This window comes from Ornithorhynchus anatinus, chromosome 3 (genome assembly GCF_004115215.2).
Source record: "Ornithorhynchus anatinus isolate Pmale09 chromosome 3, mOrnAna1.pri.v4, whole genome shotgun sequence".
Taxonomy (NCBI): Eukaryota; Metazoa; Chordata; class Mammalia; order Monotremata; family Ornithorhynchidae; genus Ornithorhynchus; species Ornithorhynchus anatinus.
In genome coordinates this window covers 43373508-43391223 of record NC_041730.1, presented here as the reverse complement: position 1 = coordinate 43391223, position 17716 = coordinate 43373508, and the positions used below count along the sequence as shown (strand labels likewise).

The 17716-nt window shown below is 57.6% G+C and overlaps 1 protein-coding gene across 1 annotated transcript in view; it reads right to left on the bottom strand.

Annotated features, from left to right (window-relative positions):
* PAX6 (paired box 6) overlaps positions 1–4920 on the bottom strand; it is a 33921-nt gene extending 29001 nt beyond the window's left edge. Inside the window, exon 1 of the mRNA XM_039911471.1 lies at positions 4846–4920. The gene's annotated coding sequence lies outside the window, so the exon portion shown is untranslated. The remainder of the gene's footprint in view (positions 1–4845) is intronic.
* Between the last annotated feature and the right edge of the window lie 12796 nt (positions 4921–17716).

The window sequence follows — 17716 nt, the reverse complement described above, 5'->3', positions numbered from 1 at the left end:
ATGCGCTCCCTAGCCCGGCCTGCGCCCCGCACCCGCATCCTGGAGGTAGAGGCCAAGCCTCACCGGGGTTTTGTAGAATCGCGAATTTCGGCGGATGCAGGGAGTTGAAGAGCCTGGGAATTGGTTCGGTGAGGAGAAGGGAGGAGGAGAGGGTCGCCCTGCCCTTACTTCTCTCTCTCTTCCTTCCTCCCTCTATCTTTCCGTCGCTCTGAGGTTTATTTTATCTCCCCACTTTCACCGAACGACCACTGAAGGCGAGTGGATTCTCTTCTAGCGCTAAAACGGAAAAAAAAAAGCAGAAAACCCCAGGAAACCCCCAACAAGTTAGTCGGATCTTCAGGCGAAGATCATTTTTACAACCTCGCAATTTGCCATCCCCTGGATTAGCACCTTTCTAGACACGGAGAGAGGCAGTGGTAATCTTGTTGCTATTTTCCCCCAGGGCACTGAGGTCTTTGTATACCCTCTCCCACTCCCGCCCACCACCTCCGCCTCACTCTTCACCCCCCCCCCCAAAAAAAAGTTTTAAGAAAACAAACAAAAATCATAAGAGGAGGGAGACGTCAATAAGCCTGACGTCATGGGGGGGGGGGTATCCCGAGAGAGGAGGAAGACAGGACAGGGAGAGAAAAAGCCACAAAAGAAGTCGGTTACTGCTCCCTTTTACTTATCCGGATTTGGGGGAGCGGAGCCTCAAAGGGAAGAAAGGGAGTTGAAGGGGAAAGGGAGGGAGAGGCGCGCCTGGAGTGGGTGTCTGGGTCAAAAAACAAACAAAAAATAGAAATGGGGGGAGAGGAAAGTGTGGCCGGAGCGTGCGAGCATGTGTGCAAGAGAGAGGGAGACGGAACGGAGGCAGAGAAAAGTGAGATTAAACGGGGACGGAGACAATCGGAAAGAGAGACAGCCCCCTCTTGCAGGAGCCTCGCCGGTCCTTCCTGGCTCACTTGCCCTGCTGCCCCCTCTCGGCCTCTCCCCGAGGTCGGACCACCTGCCCACCCCCTTCGCCGGCCACCTACCTGCTCCCAAGTGTAGGGGCCGGGCTGGGGACAAGAGGGGGGTTTGGAGGGGGGATGGGATGGGAAGGACTCTTTCTGCAAAGTTGAGGCACAACTCTCCGACGCCATTTTAACTGCTGTTTCCACCGACCCCAGGGCCCCTGGGCTTCTCCCGGCTTCTCCCCGCTCCCCCCACCTCCCCGCGTCCGAGGGACCGGGGTCCTCTTTTACACCCCCTCCCCACCCCCACTCCCACCCCCAGCCCGGCCAGAAAGCCTAGCGGCCTCATCTTCCAACTTCCTTCCCCTCTTATCCTCCCTCCTCTTTTCGTGGCACTTTGGGAGAGGGGGAGGGAGGAGATTGGGGCGATCGGAATTTGGGGGGGGGGCTCTAACCGGAGGGGGAAATCCCACCAACTCTCCCCCGCCCCGTTTCTCCGTTTGCCTCTCCTGGGGGGAGGGGGAGGGAGCTGTCGACTGAATGTTCATGCTGATTTTTTTTTTTTCCCCTTTTCTTGGAAGCTGCCTCGGAGGACGGAGACTCGGAAGGAGAAGCTCCCTGCTGCATGTGGACCAGCGCCCAGGACCCCCTCGGGCCCAGCTCCTGCAGGAGGAAGGCGCCCATTGCCCCCCGCCCACCCCCAGGGCAGCCCAGGGGTCGAAGCCTGGAAGGTCAGAGGGGTGCGCGGACACTGCGCCCAGGTGCCTCGGCTCCGCCTGGGAGGGGAGGCTCGAAACGTATCCAACAACTATCGAAAAGACAAAGCAGGAGTAGCCGCCCCTGCCCCCGACAGGGCAATCCATCAATCCATCAAACGCGGATATTTCGCGAGGGCCGACCCATCGCAGAGCGCCGTGCTAAGCACTTGGGAGAAGTCGTCTCTCGGGTCCCCACCAGGCTGTCCGTCTTGGTACGAATCGGCCACCTTCTTGCACATGACCTGCCTTTCGGTCTTGCCGGCCCAGATCTCGGATCTGGCGACACCTCCAGCCTCAGGGGGATCCCCCTTCCCTCCCTGCCCCGGGCGGCGAACCTCCTCCTCCTCCAAACCCCGGGGGCCGCATGCCATTATTGTTATTATTATTATTATTTGCGGGGAGGGGACCGCCTCCCCGGCACGCTGAGCGGATCCTCTGCCCGGGCCGGGGACGGAAAGTTTGGAGTCCAGTGGGGGGGAAAAAAATCTCCTTTTATTCCCTTCCCCCGAGGCCGACTCTGGAGAATCCCCGCGGCCACTCCCAACCAACCAGTCCTCTTTCGGATCTTGCAGAAAATCCGAGGTGCGGGGCGGGCCTGCTTTCTCGTGGGAGGGGACCCCTGGGCGGGGGGCTTTGGGGGGGGGGCCGAGGTGGCGGTGGGGGTGGAGGGGGCGAGGAAGGGACTCAGTCACGCGGCGAAACCACGGGCTTCCCAGGGGTGAGCAGAGAGCAGAGCATCGAAGCACACCTGGGGACTTTCCCAGTCGTCTCTAAAACTGAGCGCTCCAGGCCCTGGACGAGTTCACCGGCCAGTTCATCCCGGGTAGAGGAAGGAACTGGGAAACCGAGGCGGCCAGCGACCCCTGACCCTGGTGGCGCCCTGTCACTTATCTGATTGGGAAGCCCCCTCCCCTCTCAGTTAGGCCCCATCCCGCGCTTTTCCCTTCTGCCCAGCCCGGTTTGGGAGCGGGGGTCCAGACCCCGGCCATTCTGGGAACTGGAAAAAGACGAGAGTCAGGGAGAAGGAGGCAGCCAGGTATCTCAAAGGAGGGAGGTCTCTCGCACCTTGTCTTTGGCCCAGTTAGGGGCTCTTCGGTTTCAGAACCCAAGGAGAGGGGGAGCCGGCTGGGGATTTTGGGGTGGGGGGCTGAAGGGCGAGTTTACTGCAGGAGGAAAATGGAAAATAAAGAAAGGAGAGGCCACCGTCAGAGTTGTCGACGTTCATTGTTCAGTCGCCCCAAGGATGAATCGGTTAAGTCATCATCGTCGTCGTCATCATCATCATCACCATCATCATCATCATCATCATCATCATCATTATGATTATTTAAAGGGACCGCTTCCGAGGGGGGGTCGGATCTGGGACCCTGAGTTAAGTTTGCGCTGGATCGGCGCGGCCTGCTCAGTCCTTCCGCTCCGCCTCTAAAGCCCTCGGGGTTTCTGGGCCCTTTTTCTCTCTTAAACTAACAAAAAACAAACAAACAAAAACCAGCGCAAACTCCAAACCGAAAAGCCGGCCGCGCTAACCCACGCGGCGAAACGTTGGGCAGCAGGGTTTGCGGTTCCGGGCCGGGATCCGCTGCGAAGCCAGGGAGCTGGCCTTCTCTCCGGTCAGGGGTAATTACGTCCCAGCTTTTTCTCGCCGTGACAGCCGAATAAGCACAATCTCCAATAAACATCTCTAATGAGGGAGGAGGCCCCGTGATGGATGAGGTTTGATTTATTGCCGGAGGAGAAGGTCCGGGTCCCTGGGACGGGATGAAGCGCCTGCGGGAGCCGGCCCGGGGGCCAGGTAAGCGGCTCTCCAGGGCCGCCCGTTTTCTGGCTTTCTCTCTCTTTTTTTTTTTCCGTTTTCAGGGAAAGGAACGAGGAATGGAGGGGTCTTCCCGAGGAGCTCGGCCGCCTCCTCCTCGGCCTCTGCTCCCTTCCTCTTGGAAGCGCGGGAGCCCGCGGGGAATCTCCGGGATTCCTGGGTTTCCCGGACTTGTCCGTCCCTTCCCGACCCCGCTCCCGCCAACCGAGCTAAGGGTCAGAAAGTCCTTCTCCCGGCTCCCACCTCCCGGGTCCGGTCCCGGCCGCGCCGGCCGTAACTCGAAGCCCCCGTTCTACCTCAGTGCAAATCGCTAATTATTAGGTCTTCCTCGGGAAGGCTCAAATCACACGGCGTGGGGATTTAGTCCGCTCCCCAGCTATGCGGAGCCGCATTTTTTCAGCCCCGAGGACCGACCCAGCCAACACCCCTCCTGCAAGGCGGACCCCGGCCCTTCCCGGCCGCGGGAACCTGTCTCTTCCCGGTTTCGCCCCCTCTTCTGCCCCCTGCCCCCTGCTCCCTGCCCCTGTCCCGGCAAGGTGGGCAGGTCCTGGCCCGCTGCTGCTGCTCTCCCCACCTGTTGCTGGGGCAAGGGGGATTGGGTGGATTGGGAAGGGGGCCCCCCTCTCTGAGCCGGCCTGGGGCTGGCCGGGCCGGAGGTCACCCGGGCCAAACCTCCCCCGCGTCCCGAGAGAGCAACCCCCAAACCTAGACCACGGAGGGCAGCTGGGGGTTCATCAACCAGACCCCAGACCCCTCCAGAAGGTTCAGCCCGACCCCCGGCCCCTCCAGGAGGGTTCACCAGCCAGATTCCCGCCCCCTCCAGGGGGTTCAGCCTAACTCCCGGCCCCTCCAGGGGGTTCAGCCCACCTCCAGGCCCCTCCAGGAGGGTTCACCAGCCAGACTCCAGCCCCCTCCAGGGGGTTCGGCCCGACCCCCGGCCCCTCCAGTCCGGTTTATCAGCCAGACTCCCGCCCCCTCCAAGGAGTTTAGTCCCACCCTCCCACCCGCCCCCCTCCAGGGGGATTCATCATCAGCTAGACCCCCATCCCCTCCAGGGGGTTCAACCCCCCTCACCCCTTCCAGCAGGGCTTCACACGCCACCCTGCCAGCGCTTCCAACTTTTCCCTGGGACCCAGGGGCCCCGACTGGCGGCCTCGGCCCAACCCCGAGGTGGCGGGTTCCTCCGAGGGAAGCACGTTCATCCCAACCTGGAGGCCCTCCCATCCGTCCCGTCCCGCTCTCCCACTTCCCTTGAACACGAGCCCAGACCCCGAGCGGAGGAGGAGGAGGAGGAGGAGGACAGGGAGGAGAAGGAGGAGGAGGGAGAGGAGGCTGTTACCTGGTAGAGGGCCCAAGGCAGGAGGCCCGGGAGAGGCTCTTCCCGAGTCAGCAGGCCGGCCGGTTCCAGCCAGGACCTGCCACCCAGTTTAAATGTCCCCGACAATCCAGAGGTGGCTCCGCTTGGCTCTAACTTTCTCTTAATATTCAGGCCCGCGCCGCCCTCATTGGCTGGGCCGCCCCTCTGACGTCACGGAGGCCCGGAGTTAGAGCCCGGCTAATGAGCCCCCTCCAGGAGCCCGGGCCGGGGTCCCCCAGGGGCTTCTCCCCTCTGGGCGCCCGGGACGGTGGTGCCCGGCCTGTGCCCTCTCCGTGAGAAGCAGCGTGGCTCGGTGGCAAGAGCCCGGGCTGGGGAGTCAGAGGTCATGGCTTCGAATCCCGACTCTGCCACTTGGCAGCTGGGTGACTGTGGGCAAGTCGCTTCACTGCTCTGGGTCTCAGTTCCCTCATCCGTCAAATGGGGGTGAATAATAATAATAATAATAATGTTGGTATTTATTAAGCGCTTACTATCTGCAGAGCACTGTTCTAAGCGCTGGGGTATACAGGGTAATTAGGTTGGCCCACATGAGGCTCACAGTCTTAATCCCCATTTTACAGATGAGGTAACTGAGGCACAGAGAAGTGAAGTGACTTGCCCACAGTCACACAGCTGACAAGTGGCAGAGCCGGGTTTCGAACCCACGACCTCTGATTCCCAATCTCGTGCTCTTTTCACTGAGCCACGCTGACTGTGAGCCTCACGTGGGACAACCTGATTACCCTGTATCCACCCCAGCTCTTAGAACGGTGCTCTGCACATAGTAAGCGCTTAACAAATACCAACACTATTATTTATTATTATTATTGATGGACCTGACCCTCCCTCACGCACCCCCGGAGCTCCCCTGGTCTCTCGGTCGGGTCCGCCAGGACCTCCAGGCTCCGGACCGAGCACGGGTCCTGCCGTCTGTTCCCGAACGACGACAGCACAGGAGTCGGAGGTCCGGGTTGAGGAGCCGAGGGAAACGAGAGAAACGATTGAGGTCCCTCACCTGGGACTAGGCCCAGCCCGGGCCGGACGCCTTTCCTTCACTTTGGCCCTCCTGGGATGCTCGGAAGGGGAGAGCAAGAGAAAAAAATAAGAGGAGGAAGAGGAGGTGGGGGAGGAGGAAGAGGATGGAGGATGAGGGGGAGAGGAGAATGGGAGGGAAGGGGAGGGGGAGAAGAAGGAAGAGGAGAGGGAGTGGAGGAGGAGGAGGAAGAAGAGGGAAGGGAGAGGAAAGGGAGAGAGAAAAAGAGAAAGGAAAGGAGAAAAGGGGGAAGGGAACGAAAGAAGACAGAAAGACAGGGAGGTAGAGAAGGAGGAAGGGAGGAGAGAAGGGAGGAAGGAAGGGAAAGAAAAAGAGAGGGAAGGAGAAATGGGAGAAGGGAACGAAAGAAGACAGAAGGATAGGGAGGAAGGGAAGGAGGAAAGGAAGAAGGAAAGAAGAGGGAAATCAGCTTCGGTTCGAGGCAGCCCCTTGGCCCCCGGCTCCCAAACCAAGCCGGCCACGCGGGCCAGGCCTCTCCGAAAGCAGGGGTGGAGATCCACCGTCGCCAGCGCGTCTCCCGGGGTGTGTGCTGGAAGACTCTGCTCCAGGGGGAAATCCCTTGAATTCGTCCGAGGATGGATGGCGGACTAGAAGCCGTCAGGACACCTCCCTGTCAACCTTGACCTTCCAAGGCAGGCTGCGGGGAAACGGACGCGGGAAAGCTCGTCCACGGGTACGCACCGCATTGTACCCACGCACACATACGCGCCCCCAAAGCCCCACACCAACATACTCACACGGACTCCCACACCCTCGGGTACCCACGCACACACTAGCCCGTGCACACACACACACACACACACACACACACACACACACACACACGCCCTGCTCACGTGCATCTGCCCCTCCACACTCCCCCATACAAACCCAAACCCACGGACACCCAAACGGACAGAGGCGCACCCCCATTCGCATCCACTCTCACCTACACCCCAACGCACCCCCCAAGCAAACGCACAGGCGCCAACACTCCCCCACATGGAAACGGAGGCAAAGTGGAAACATACGGGGGTGGGAAGGGGCAAAATTCAAGACGGAGTAAAAGCCCTTCTCCGGAACCATGCCTCCCGCCTCTCCTCCGGCCCCGGGCTTGGACAGGATAAACTTTTGGCCGGGCCTGGGGGGCCGGGGCCTGGGGGGCCGGGGCCTGGGGGTCCCCTGAGTCGGGGAGGATGGGAAGGGGTGGGTTGCCACACTTGAGGGCGGGGAAGCCCCCTCCTCCTGCGTCCTGGGAAGGGGTGGAGGGGGGCGGGATTGGGAGACTCAGCCATCCCTGGATGGGGAGGGGGTCCGGCGACTGTCCAGACAGGCCGACCCCGGGAGAGTCTCGAGGCTCCCACCTGCGGCTGAGGTGGTCAGCGGGGACCCAGCAGGGACCCGAGGTGTTCACCCTGCCGCTCCCCGCCTGACCCCTCGGGCCCTCCTGACCCAGATTCCTCTCTAAAGGGCTCGGCTGTCGGGTCTCCCTCCCCCTACTGCCCCTCCTCCTTCGCCCACAGTCATGCGGACTCTTCCCCAGGCCTCGGCCGTCCCTCGCTTATCTCTGGAGGAACCAGTTCCCCCGCCCACCCCTTTTCTTCTCCCTTTCCCCTTTCCCCCCTTCTCTCCTCTTCCCCCTTTCCCTTTCCCTCTGCGCCCTTCCCTTTTCATCCTTTCTTCCTCCCCTTATCGCTCTGTCTCCTGCCTCCCCCTTTCCTCCCTCCTTCTTTGGCCCTTGAACCCGCTTTGCCCCCTTCCTTCCTCCTCCTCTCTCTCCTCTCTCTATCTCCCCCTCCAGCTCCATCCCCCTCTCCCCCTTTTCTTTCTCCCTCTCTGCCCCTTTCCTTCCTCCCCTTTGTCCCTCCCTCTCTCTGTCTCTTCCCCTCTCTCCGCTCTCTTTATTCTTTCCTCTGTCCCCTTCTCCTTATCCCCTTCTCCCTCTTCTCCCTCCCTCTCTGACCTCCCCCACTCTTCCTGTCCACCCTCCCCCTCTCTGTGTCCCCTCCTCTTTTCTTTGTCCCAGCCGATCAATGGTACCTACTGAAAGCCTACTATGTGCAGAGCTCTATACTAAGCGATTAGAGCGTGGCCCCGAAATAGAAGGGACAGTCTTTTCCTTTCTCTATCCCCTCCTTCCCCTCTCTGCCCACTCCCCTTCTATCAACTTCTTTCCCCGCTCCCCCATCACGTCCCTCGTCCTCTCATTGTCCATTTCCCCTCCTTTTCCCCCTCCCTTCCTTTTCTTTCTTCTCCTCCTCTTCTTCCTCCTCCTCCACCTCCTCCTTCTTCTCTTCCTCCTCTTTCTCTTCCTTCTCTTCCTCCTCCTGCTCTTCCTTCTCTTCCTCCTCCTCCTCCTCCTCCTCCACCTCCTCCTCTTTCTCCTCTCTCCCCCGCTCCCTCCCCCGGCTCTGGGTTGCCGGGCCGGAGGCACTAGGGTGTTTCTTGGCTCGATGGGAGTCGAGGCCATTAAGGGACCGCGGATCCCTGCAACCCAGCAGGGTGCTCGAGCGACTCGCTGGAAACGCCACGGCCCCCGCTGGCTTATCTGCCTGTCAACAGACTTAGGCCCCCGGCCCAGCCCGGCCGCCACTCAGCCGGACCCCAAAGGGGAAATCAAGTCAGGCGGCCCGAGAAGCCGGGAATGGACATGGGATGGGCTGAGGGGAGGAAGGATGTGATCTCTTCTCTCCCCACCCCAGCCCCCGTCCCCTTCCCCCTCCTCCTTGGCCTCCCCTAGAGCCCAGGGTTCACCCAGACTGAGCAACCCTCCAACACCGGGGTAATAATGAGCTTTAATTCTCTACCCAAGCAGAACTTGCGCACTAGTGAGCAGCACATCCAACCCTCTGTTTCCCGCGGCCGAGCGCAGGCAGCCCAGTCCCGGGATGAGCCGTGGAGACCCTCCCTCCCCACCCCCTCCCCCAAATCCGGGCTTGGGGGTCGGGGGGCTTGAGGGCTGGGGGAGGGGTAGGAGGGGAGGGAGGGGTAGAGAGAGCCGGTGCGTTGCCACAGGAGCATGGCTGGGTTGGAAGGCGAGAGGTAGCTTCGGTCTGTGTCCTTGTCCAAGGTACGTTTTTGGATTTGTTCTGGGTTTCAATCCCTGATGCAAACAGGGACGGTCTCGCCGTCGGCCCGGGACCCCCCCCCAGGCTCACACCACCCATCGCGGGGCAGGCCGAAGCTTGGCTTTGCCCCAGAGCCGGGGATCGAACCTCCGACGTTTGAGTCCTGTCATTTGGATCCCTCCCCCCCCCCCCACCTTCTTCCCCACTCCACCCCTCCACTCCCCGATTCCCACATTATTTCATTCGTCTGGCGATGGGGTCTCCGTTTCAATATCCGACTTTTTTTAAAAAAAATCCATCACTCGGAGGCAGCTGCTAATTTCAAAAGTGACTTTGGAAATCGATTTAATACCGAATCCCGGGACGGAGGGGGTGGGGGCGGGAGGTGGGGGGAATCCACGCTTTCTAGAGTCCAAATGCAGTGTTTCCTTCCTTGTGTGTGTGTTTGACATAGCTGAACAATAGAGAAATCCATAGATCATCTAATCCACTGACTGTTCTCTCCTCTCTCTCTCTCTTCTCTCCCACCGTCTCGCATACTCTCGAAACTTCAAACTTGTTTTAACAAGATTTTTGTTTTAATTCAAGCCTGGAAGAATCTTTGTGTAAATCCGGGCATCGAAAAGACAGATATTTACCAAAGATAATATTTACCTTCTCCCTGCTCTAGGGTAAATGGCTACATAATGGGACGATTATTTGCCTTGTTGGGACTTTTTCGCCCATCCAAGACTGCAGTCTTGGTTCTTCTTTTTTTTTTTTAAGGTCTCGTCCCTTCTTTTCTCTCTCTCTCTCCCTTCTTCTCCCCCCCACCAAGCTCCCAGCTCTAGCGGAAATTTGTCCGTCGCCCTCCGACCCGCCTTCCTTCCCGCCAGTCCTGGTGCTCCAATTGCAATTCCCGAACGACGTCCATTCGGTTTCCAAACTTTTCCCTGTTTGGCTCGGCCCTCCCCACCTCGTCCTGCCCCCTTACACCCCCCTGCCCCCCAAGACTTACTCCTCCCGACCACTCCCCAAGAAGCGCAACTCTCTCCACAACGTTTCCCTCGCCTTTTCTCCCTCCGCACACCCCGGCTCGAGCCCGAGACATTAGCTGAATTCCCCGGGGGTGATTGAATGCAATTCGCTGAAAGTCGACAGGCACGTCCTGGATGTTAGAAATCCACTTTTTCTCAACGTGACAAGGCTGGCTTCGATCTACAATTGTATTTGAATGGGCAGTGAGCGGAAAGATCTCCCATCATTAAGCCTGCCTCTCCTTTAGCGAAATAACAAGACCTTTCATTTGCACACAAACACTCCCCAAAACTCGCAATCGCCGCGCCTCGAATCTAGAGCGATCGTTGTCCAATTTCACCCGGAGGGGAGTTGGAGGGTGAGGGGGAAAAAGGAAGAGGGAGATTTCGAAGGCGTGTCCCCCCCTTCCCGTCCCCTACTCGATCCGCTCCGAACCGTCCATGTGATCGAGTTGACTTTTTTACTTTACATCTTTGAATAAGATGTGAGTTGTAACAAGAGGCTTGGCACTTATTCCGTGACCCTTATAATTGGATTAAATATAGACTGAGAGGTACCAAAAAAAAAAAAAAAACCCAAAAAGCACACGCACCAAGATTGGCACCTGCCAACCGGACTTCCTTATGATTGATTGTGATGCTTCGTGCTGGCCGCAATAATGAAATAAATTGTACGGATAAAACCGCGCGTTTGTCATTTCCGGGCCAGGAGTGAGGAAGTCAACGAGTTCGGCAAGCTGTTCGCTGACAGCCACGAGCGGGAGGGGAAGCCCAAGAGCTAAACAAGGACTCCAGACCCTGACAGGACAAATTATAACTTGTCACAACCTTTTTAAATTCAGAAGTTTTCAATTAACATATAGATTGCTCTTCCATATAAGATAAGGGGGGGGGGGTTCCGAGGTAAACACCCTCTATTTGCTTGGTGTTTTGTGGGCCCCAAGTCTCCCTCCCCAAATCCCGTTGCTCACATCCCGAGCCCGCAGCCCCCTTCGGACAACCTCCTGGTGGCAGATCACTGCCCTCACTCCCCTCTTCCCATTCCCTGTTCACAATCCCTTTTCCCTCCCGCATTTCCCTTGCCCGCAGCCAGTCTGTTGCAACCTGCGTCCCTATCGCGACTCGACCTATCGCGGGCACCGCCCACCCTTCCAAATCGGAAGCCTTAGGGGGTCTGGGGGGGAGGAGGGGCAGGGAGGAAGGATGTGTGTGTTGTGTGTGTTGTGTGTGAATCTGCGTGCCCGACAGCGCGTGAGTGTGGATGTGGGTGTGTTTCTGGGGGAGGGAAGATGGGGGTGGGGGTAGGAAGATGGATTTAGAGGTGAGGCCCCGTAGGTGTGGGGCATGGTGTAAAGATGTGCGGTGTGTAGGTAGGTGATGATGATAATGGCATTCGTTAAGCGCTTACTAAGTGCTGAGCGTTGTTCCAAGCGCTGGGGTAGATACAAGGCATCGGCTTGTCCCACGTGGAGCTCACAGTCTCAATTCCTGTTTTACAGATGAGGTCGCTGAGGCACGGAGAAGTGAAGCGACTTGCCCAAGGTCAGCCAACAGTGACGGAGCCGGGATTAGAACCCAAGTCCTCCGATTCCCAAGCCCGCGCTCTTGCCCCTAGGCCATGCTGCTTCTCTAGCTAGGTGTGCGGTGGAGTTGCCAATGTATTGTGTGTTGTATAGGAGTGAGGGTCAGAGCGGTTCGGTGTGCAGATACGTTCCCCACGAATGGGGTTGTGACTCAGTTTCTCTGAGTCCCTGATCCGATATGAAGCGGGGCGGGGGAAGATGCTCAGCCGCCCCGAAGCTTCCCACCCCATCCCGAGGTCCGGCTCTGGAATTTATTCCACTCCGGACATCGGGGCCAGGGGTCCCCCTCAAAGTGATGGACACCCCCTCCAGCCCCTCCCCTCCATCCCACAATTGCCCCCGGAGAAGGACCGAACCCGGAATGGCTCGGCCCGATGGCTGGGATGGGGAGGGGGTCCGAGCCCCGAGAACCTCAGACCAACGGCTGAGAGGGGGGCGAGGGGCGTCCAGCCCGTAGCCCTTTTTCCGACCCCAAGTTGCTTTCCGGGGGGCTCGGAGCGGGACAGGGTCCGGGACCCGAACGCCCCCCAAGAGGCTCCCATGCCTCTCTTCCCTACATTTCCCGGGATTTCGTTGTCTTTCACCTGTTTGGGGGACTTGGAGACACGGGTCCATTGAGGACCAGAGTGGGATGTGAGGGCGGGGCGTGTGGATGCCAAACTAGTACAGTGCCTGTACTAATAACAAATCCCATTATTATTATTATCATTAATAATAATTATTATTACTCCAACCGTCCCGGGATCCCAAATAACCACCTCGGAGCTCTCCCCTCTGGGGTCCAACTCCGTACATTCCCTTTGGGAAAAAGGGGAATCTCCGTGTCCTGGGTAAGAAAGGGAAGGAGGAGAAGGAAAAGGAGAAGGAGGAGGAGGAAAAGGAGAAGCGGGACGAGCAGGGGAGGGGGGGAGACCCCCACAAGTTCCACCGAATTCGGCGGGGGTCGCCCGCATTCCCCAGCGACCTCCGCCATTAACATTATAATCTCCGACGCCATTTTTTATGTAACACTATTGTTAGTAAATCAACTCCTCGGGCCCTCAGAGACGCTGACCCCTGGCAATTCAGGGAAAGTGTAATTATCTCCCCGAATCTTGGACAGATTTAAGAGATTACATTTCAACTAAATCTATATCAATGCTAATTTCTTCCAGACTCCAGGTGCTCGCCCGGGCGAGGGGCTGCTACAGAACGGCTCACAAAGGCGAGAGGAGAGGCTTGCTGTGTACAGGGCCAAGAGAAATGAAGCCCCTACAGAAAATTACACCTATTTTTTCATCCTCTTTTTTTCCCCCTTTTTTTAGCTCCAAAACCTGGTTCTTTCGGAGCAAAGTTAAACAAAGCGGCTATGCTAAATTAGCGTCCAATAAAGGCTAGTTTAATGCTCGGTTACAGTCAACTGGTCTATATTTGATGGCTAATTGTCTATCAAAATTAAAGAGAAAAGAACAAATGATTCGTTATAAGAAGGTGTTAAAAGCCTCAACAAAGGGACATTTCACCAGCGGAATATCGGCCGCCGGTCGGGATGGGCCGGGGAAGCGGGTTTTGCGAAGGGGGTCAGGTCTTCTGGAAAGAGGGGTGCGGTGGCCATCTGAGTCGGACAGGGCCCACTTCCCAAATGGGGGTCGGGCTACCCCACGGAGATCCTGGTTTAGGGATCGGCATGACCTCGAATCGACGGTCTCTGAGGGGTTTGGGGGGAGGAGGAGGAGGAGGGATGCCAGGGCGGGAGGAGAGCCTGTCTGGCCGTCTTACTGGTCTCCCGGCCGGTCGGCTTCCTCCCTTCCATCGGAAACCCTGCCTGCACCCCGGACCCCAAATTTCCCCGGCCGGGGGGTGAAAGGGGGTCCGGGTTGGGGAGAGGTCTGGGGAGGGAGAGGGAAGGAGGAGGGAAAAGGGACCATTTCCCAACGGGGAAAAGGGGGCCAGAAGGACCGGCTGGAACGGTCCCCTGCACCCTTGGATGGGAAAAGAACCGAGCTCGGGGCGGGGAAAGGAGAAATCCCCAGGACCAGAATGAGCCCCCAGTGCATTTTTAACCTTTTTAAAATGAGGAAGCTGCGCTTCTTCGAGAGGCAGGTTGGAAGCACGGGTGTGTATGTTTGGGATGGGGGGCGCAGGAGGGAGGGGACCAGGCGATTGAAAACCTCCCCTCCCCGCGGGAGGCCCACGCTAGACGCAATTCCCATGGAAGGGAAGAAGCCGAATCGGGCCTGAAAGCGGTGGCAAAAGGGGGCCCGTTTTCAGGCCCCGAGTTAGTGGATGGGGATGGGGGTGTGGAGGGTTTGGGGAAGGAGATGGGGGCGCGGTGGAGTGCGGGAGCGGGCCGCGGCTTTTCCACCCTGCAGGATGTAAAAAAAAAAAAAAAGCCGGGGCTAAATCAGGCAGCAAACCACAGCAAATCGTCCGGAAAAGGGACCCACGGAGCCGCAAGAATCTACTTTTAAAAAATTTTTTTTATTTTATTTTATCGTTGACAACTCGTGTCCTAAAGAAACTGTCTTGAAGATAATTGAAATGATTACAATTCGTTGCTGCATTACTTTCAATAGGAAGCCAAATAATGAAATCTCCGTCTTGTAACAGAAATTGCATTTTATCCGTTCCCGCTGCCGGATGCCCGCACCCAGCCGCCTAGAAACTTGGTCCCCCATCAAATTTTTTTTTTTGCATTATTCATTTTCGGGGGGTGCCGGGGTGGGAGGACGTGGAGGGGGAAGGGAATTTCTTCCCCCAGAAATGGTCTTCGCACCTGCCAGCGGCGCATTCATTCATTCACTCAATCGTATTTATTGAGGGTGCAGAACACTGTCCTAAGCGCTTGGAAAGTACAATTCGGCAACGGAGAGAGACAATCCCTGCCCAACAGCGGGCTCACAGTCTAGAAGGGGGGAGACAGACAACAAAATCAAACAAGTAGGTAGAGAAGATGGAGAGGGACGGGTCCTCTCGTCGGGGTCCCGGGGCGGCGGGGTGGGGAGGGGGCTGGTCCTTCTGGCCTCCCCTGCAAATTTTCCTGGGAATCCCCCTCTCCCCCGCCCCCATGTCCCCCTGCCCACCCCCCTTGGGGGCTGCATGGAGGAGGGGCTCGGCTGTTTCCCCTCCCCCTTCCCCGGCGGGGCGGTCCTGGGGCCGGAGGGGCGATGCTGGAGGGTCTTTCCACCTGTCCGCCCGGGAGGTCCCGCCCCGGGCCGCCCCTCCCCGAGTTGGCCCCCGGCCGGGCCCAAGCCAGCCGAGCCGAGCCGGGCCGAGCCAAGTCGAGTTGAGGCCCAACCGAGTCGAGCGTGGTCCTGCCGGAGCAGCCCATCCGAGCCAAGTCCGAGTCGACCAGCTCAGTCGACGGACTGATCTCCAAGCCTAGCCGGGCCGAGCCGGGTCGTGCAGGGCCGGGCCGGGCCGAGCCCAACTGAGCCGAGCGTGTCCCGCAGGGTCAGCCGAGCCGAGCTGAGTTGAGCCACGCTGAGCCGAAGCCAACCGAGCCGAGCCTAATCGAACCGAGATTGATCCGGTCCAGCCAAGCAAGTCGAGTTGAGGCCCAGCCCATCCGAGCCAAACCTGGCCGGGCCGAGCCGAGCCGGGCCTGGGAATGTCCGCGGCCTCCAGGCGGGCCCGGGCCAGGTGGGCGCTGCCGCATCTCCCGCCCCGGATGAGACCCAGCTCCACCCTCCGCGCAACTCCTGTTCCTAAGAAAAAGACCATCTGGTAATTGTCTTCCTTTAGATCTTTCCTTAATTATGCTTTTAATTAAAGATGGTTCAAGGCATCGGACCACATGAAGGGCAGTAATTACAAATTACATTACAAACCCGACAGATGTAGCTGGATCTGCTGGGAGAAAAGGTACCGGAATAAAATTTGACTAAACTTTGGGATAAATTAATCGGGCTGCCTGGAGAACAGAAGCCCGTTTCTGACGAGGCTGGCTGCGGCCAGGGTCTAAGTTTTCTGTCACGACGGTTTTCATATTTCTTTGACGTCTATTGATGCGGAGGCAGCTGCGAGCCTTTGTCACCGGAGAGAGGGGCAGTCACACCGCATTAGCGCGATGGCCTAACGCGGGCGGGGGGAGCGGTGGTGGGGAAAGAAGGGGAGGGAGGGGACAGGGCAGAGAGAAGAGGCAGAAGAGGCAAGAGTCGGGGGTCTGCGGGGGGCGAGGGGAGAGAGGGAGAGGCAGGGAGGGGATGGGGAGAGGGAGGGGGCGAGGAAGGGGGAAGGCGAGGCTGGAAGGGATAGGAAGGCATTGGCACCTCACCTCGGATCTCCCCGCACACTGGGGACCAGATCTGCTTCTTAGTCATAACTGTAGCATTTGTCAAGCACTGTACTAAGCGCTGGGGTGGATACAAGCAGATCGGGTTGGATACAGTCCCTGTTCCACCTGGGGCTCACGGTCTCATTCCCCTCGTTTTACAGATGAGGTGACTGAGGCACCGAGAAGTGAAGTGTCTTGCCCAAGGTCACACAGCAGGCAAATGGTGGAGCCTGGATGAGAACGAATGACCTTCTGATTCCCAGGCCCGTGCTCTATCCACTGCACAGTGCTGCTTCTCCTCTACTTGGGACTGTGGTCAGTGAAGACCTCTCCTAGTTGGGGATTCTGAAGTTCCCTACCCGCTGCAGGGCTGGCTGCCCAAGGCAGGGAGCCGACCCCATCCTTGGGCCTCATGGCCCGAGCTCCCTGCTGTCCTTCCTCTCTCTGTCCATCCACCCCTCCGTCCATCCCTCCGTCCGCCCTTCCATCCCCATCCAGGAGGAGGTGGCAGCCAGGTCCCAGCCCCAGGTCCGGCCAGGGGCAGCTCCCGGCCCACCCAATCTGGCCAGCGGCAGCTCCAAGCCTGCTGTTTTGGGGCTCTGGCAGAAGGCCAAACAATGGGTCCAGTTCAGCATAGTACAGCTCCCAGGTGACGATGGGAACCTCCAGACCAAGGCAGTGCCCAGTGCTCGACTGTCAGCCGGCCACTGCGCCTCACCCCTTTTCCACACTGAGCAGGGTGGTGGTGGAGGAATGAACCCCCTCCCTTCACCCCAACCTGAAAACCCTCAAGCCTCTTTTCAAGCCTCACATGCTCCTACGCTGCCTGCTGCAGATCCCCCACGCCCCCTCACACCTTTTTTTCCCCTTCTTTCCCCACCCCACCCACAACAAGACAGATACCCAGTGCTCTGCTGCCGGGGAAACAAAACCTAGTAAATACACACAAAACCCCCAACAGCCCTACCCCTCCACCCCACCCCTTTCATTGGACTAAACTTTTTCACTAGCCCTGTCCCTGTGTCTCCCTCTTCTGTGTTACAGTTTCTGGTTAGGAATGTAAATATTGTGACTAGATCTCTGCAGGGGCTTTTTAATCACTAGCAACAGTTGTCTGAGTACTACTGCAGCTCTAACTTCCAATAGTTTAGCCCTGGAGTCTCTTCTGCTGTTTAGGCCCCCTACCACAAGCGATGACCTATCAACTCAGTTTTGCAATGTAGAGAGGAGGTTTTTTTTCCTCCCTAATTGTTCACATTTTCACTTCTTGTTTGGCCTCTCATTATTTTCTGGCCCTCTGTAGAAAAGACATTATGTTCCAGCTCTATGACTACACTATGAAAACACAGTTTTACTCTTCCCCAGAGGAGTGTTTGTCATCTTTTCTTATCTGTTTTGGAGGAAGCGAATGAATAATGTTTGTAAAGACTTGGGGATAGGCAGTAGGCTAGAAGGATGCAAAGTGGCTATATTTCACAGACCTCTTAGCTTTGTCGTGTGACACGTACAAACCTTGGTGCTCTGAGAGTGAAAAAGGATCGGGCAGCTTGAAGAAAGGCAAAAAATTAAGAGATAAATGTGACCTGGTATCCTTGTATTCCTGCATTACCATCTCTATTTGGGTCCAATAATGCAGGGAGACATTTTATCCCACTGAGAAAATGCACATTTCAAAAACACTCTGAGGAATAGTGCCTTGTTGGTCTTAATGCATGAAAATATTTCTAAACATCAGTATGGGAGCTTTGAACTATAATAGCTCAGAAAGTTCAAAAAGTAATGAATTGCCTTTGCATAATGATTATTTTCAACAAATTAAAGTGGTGATTTCAGTGGATCTCTACTTTGGAGAGGACTCCTGTCATTTCTTTATTTCTTTCCCTGCATTCATTATGCAT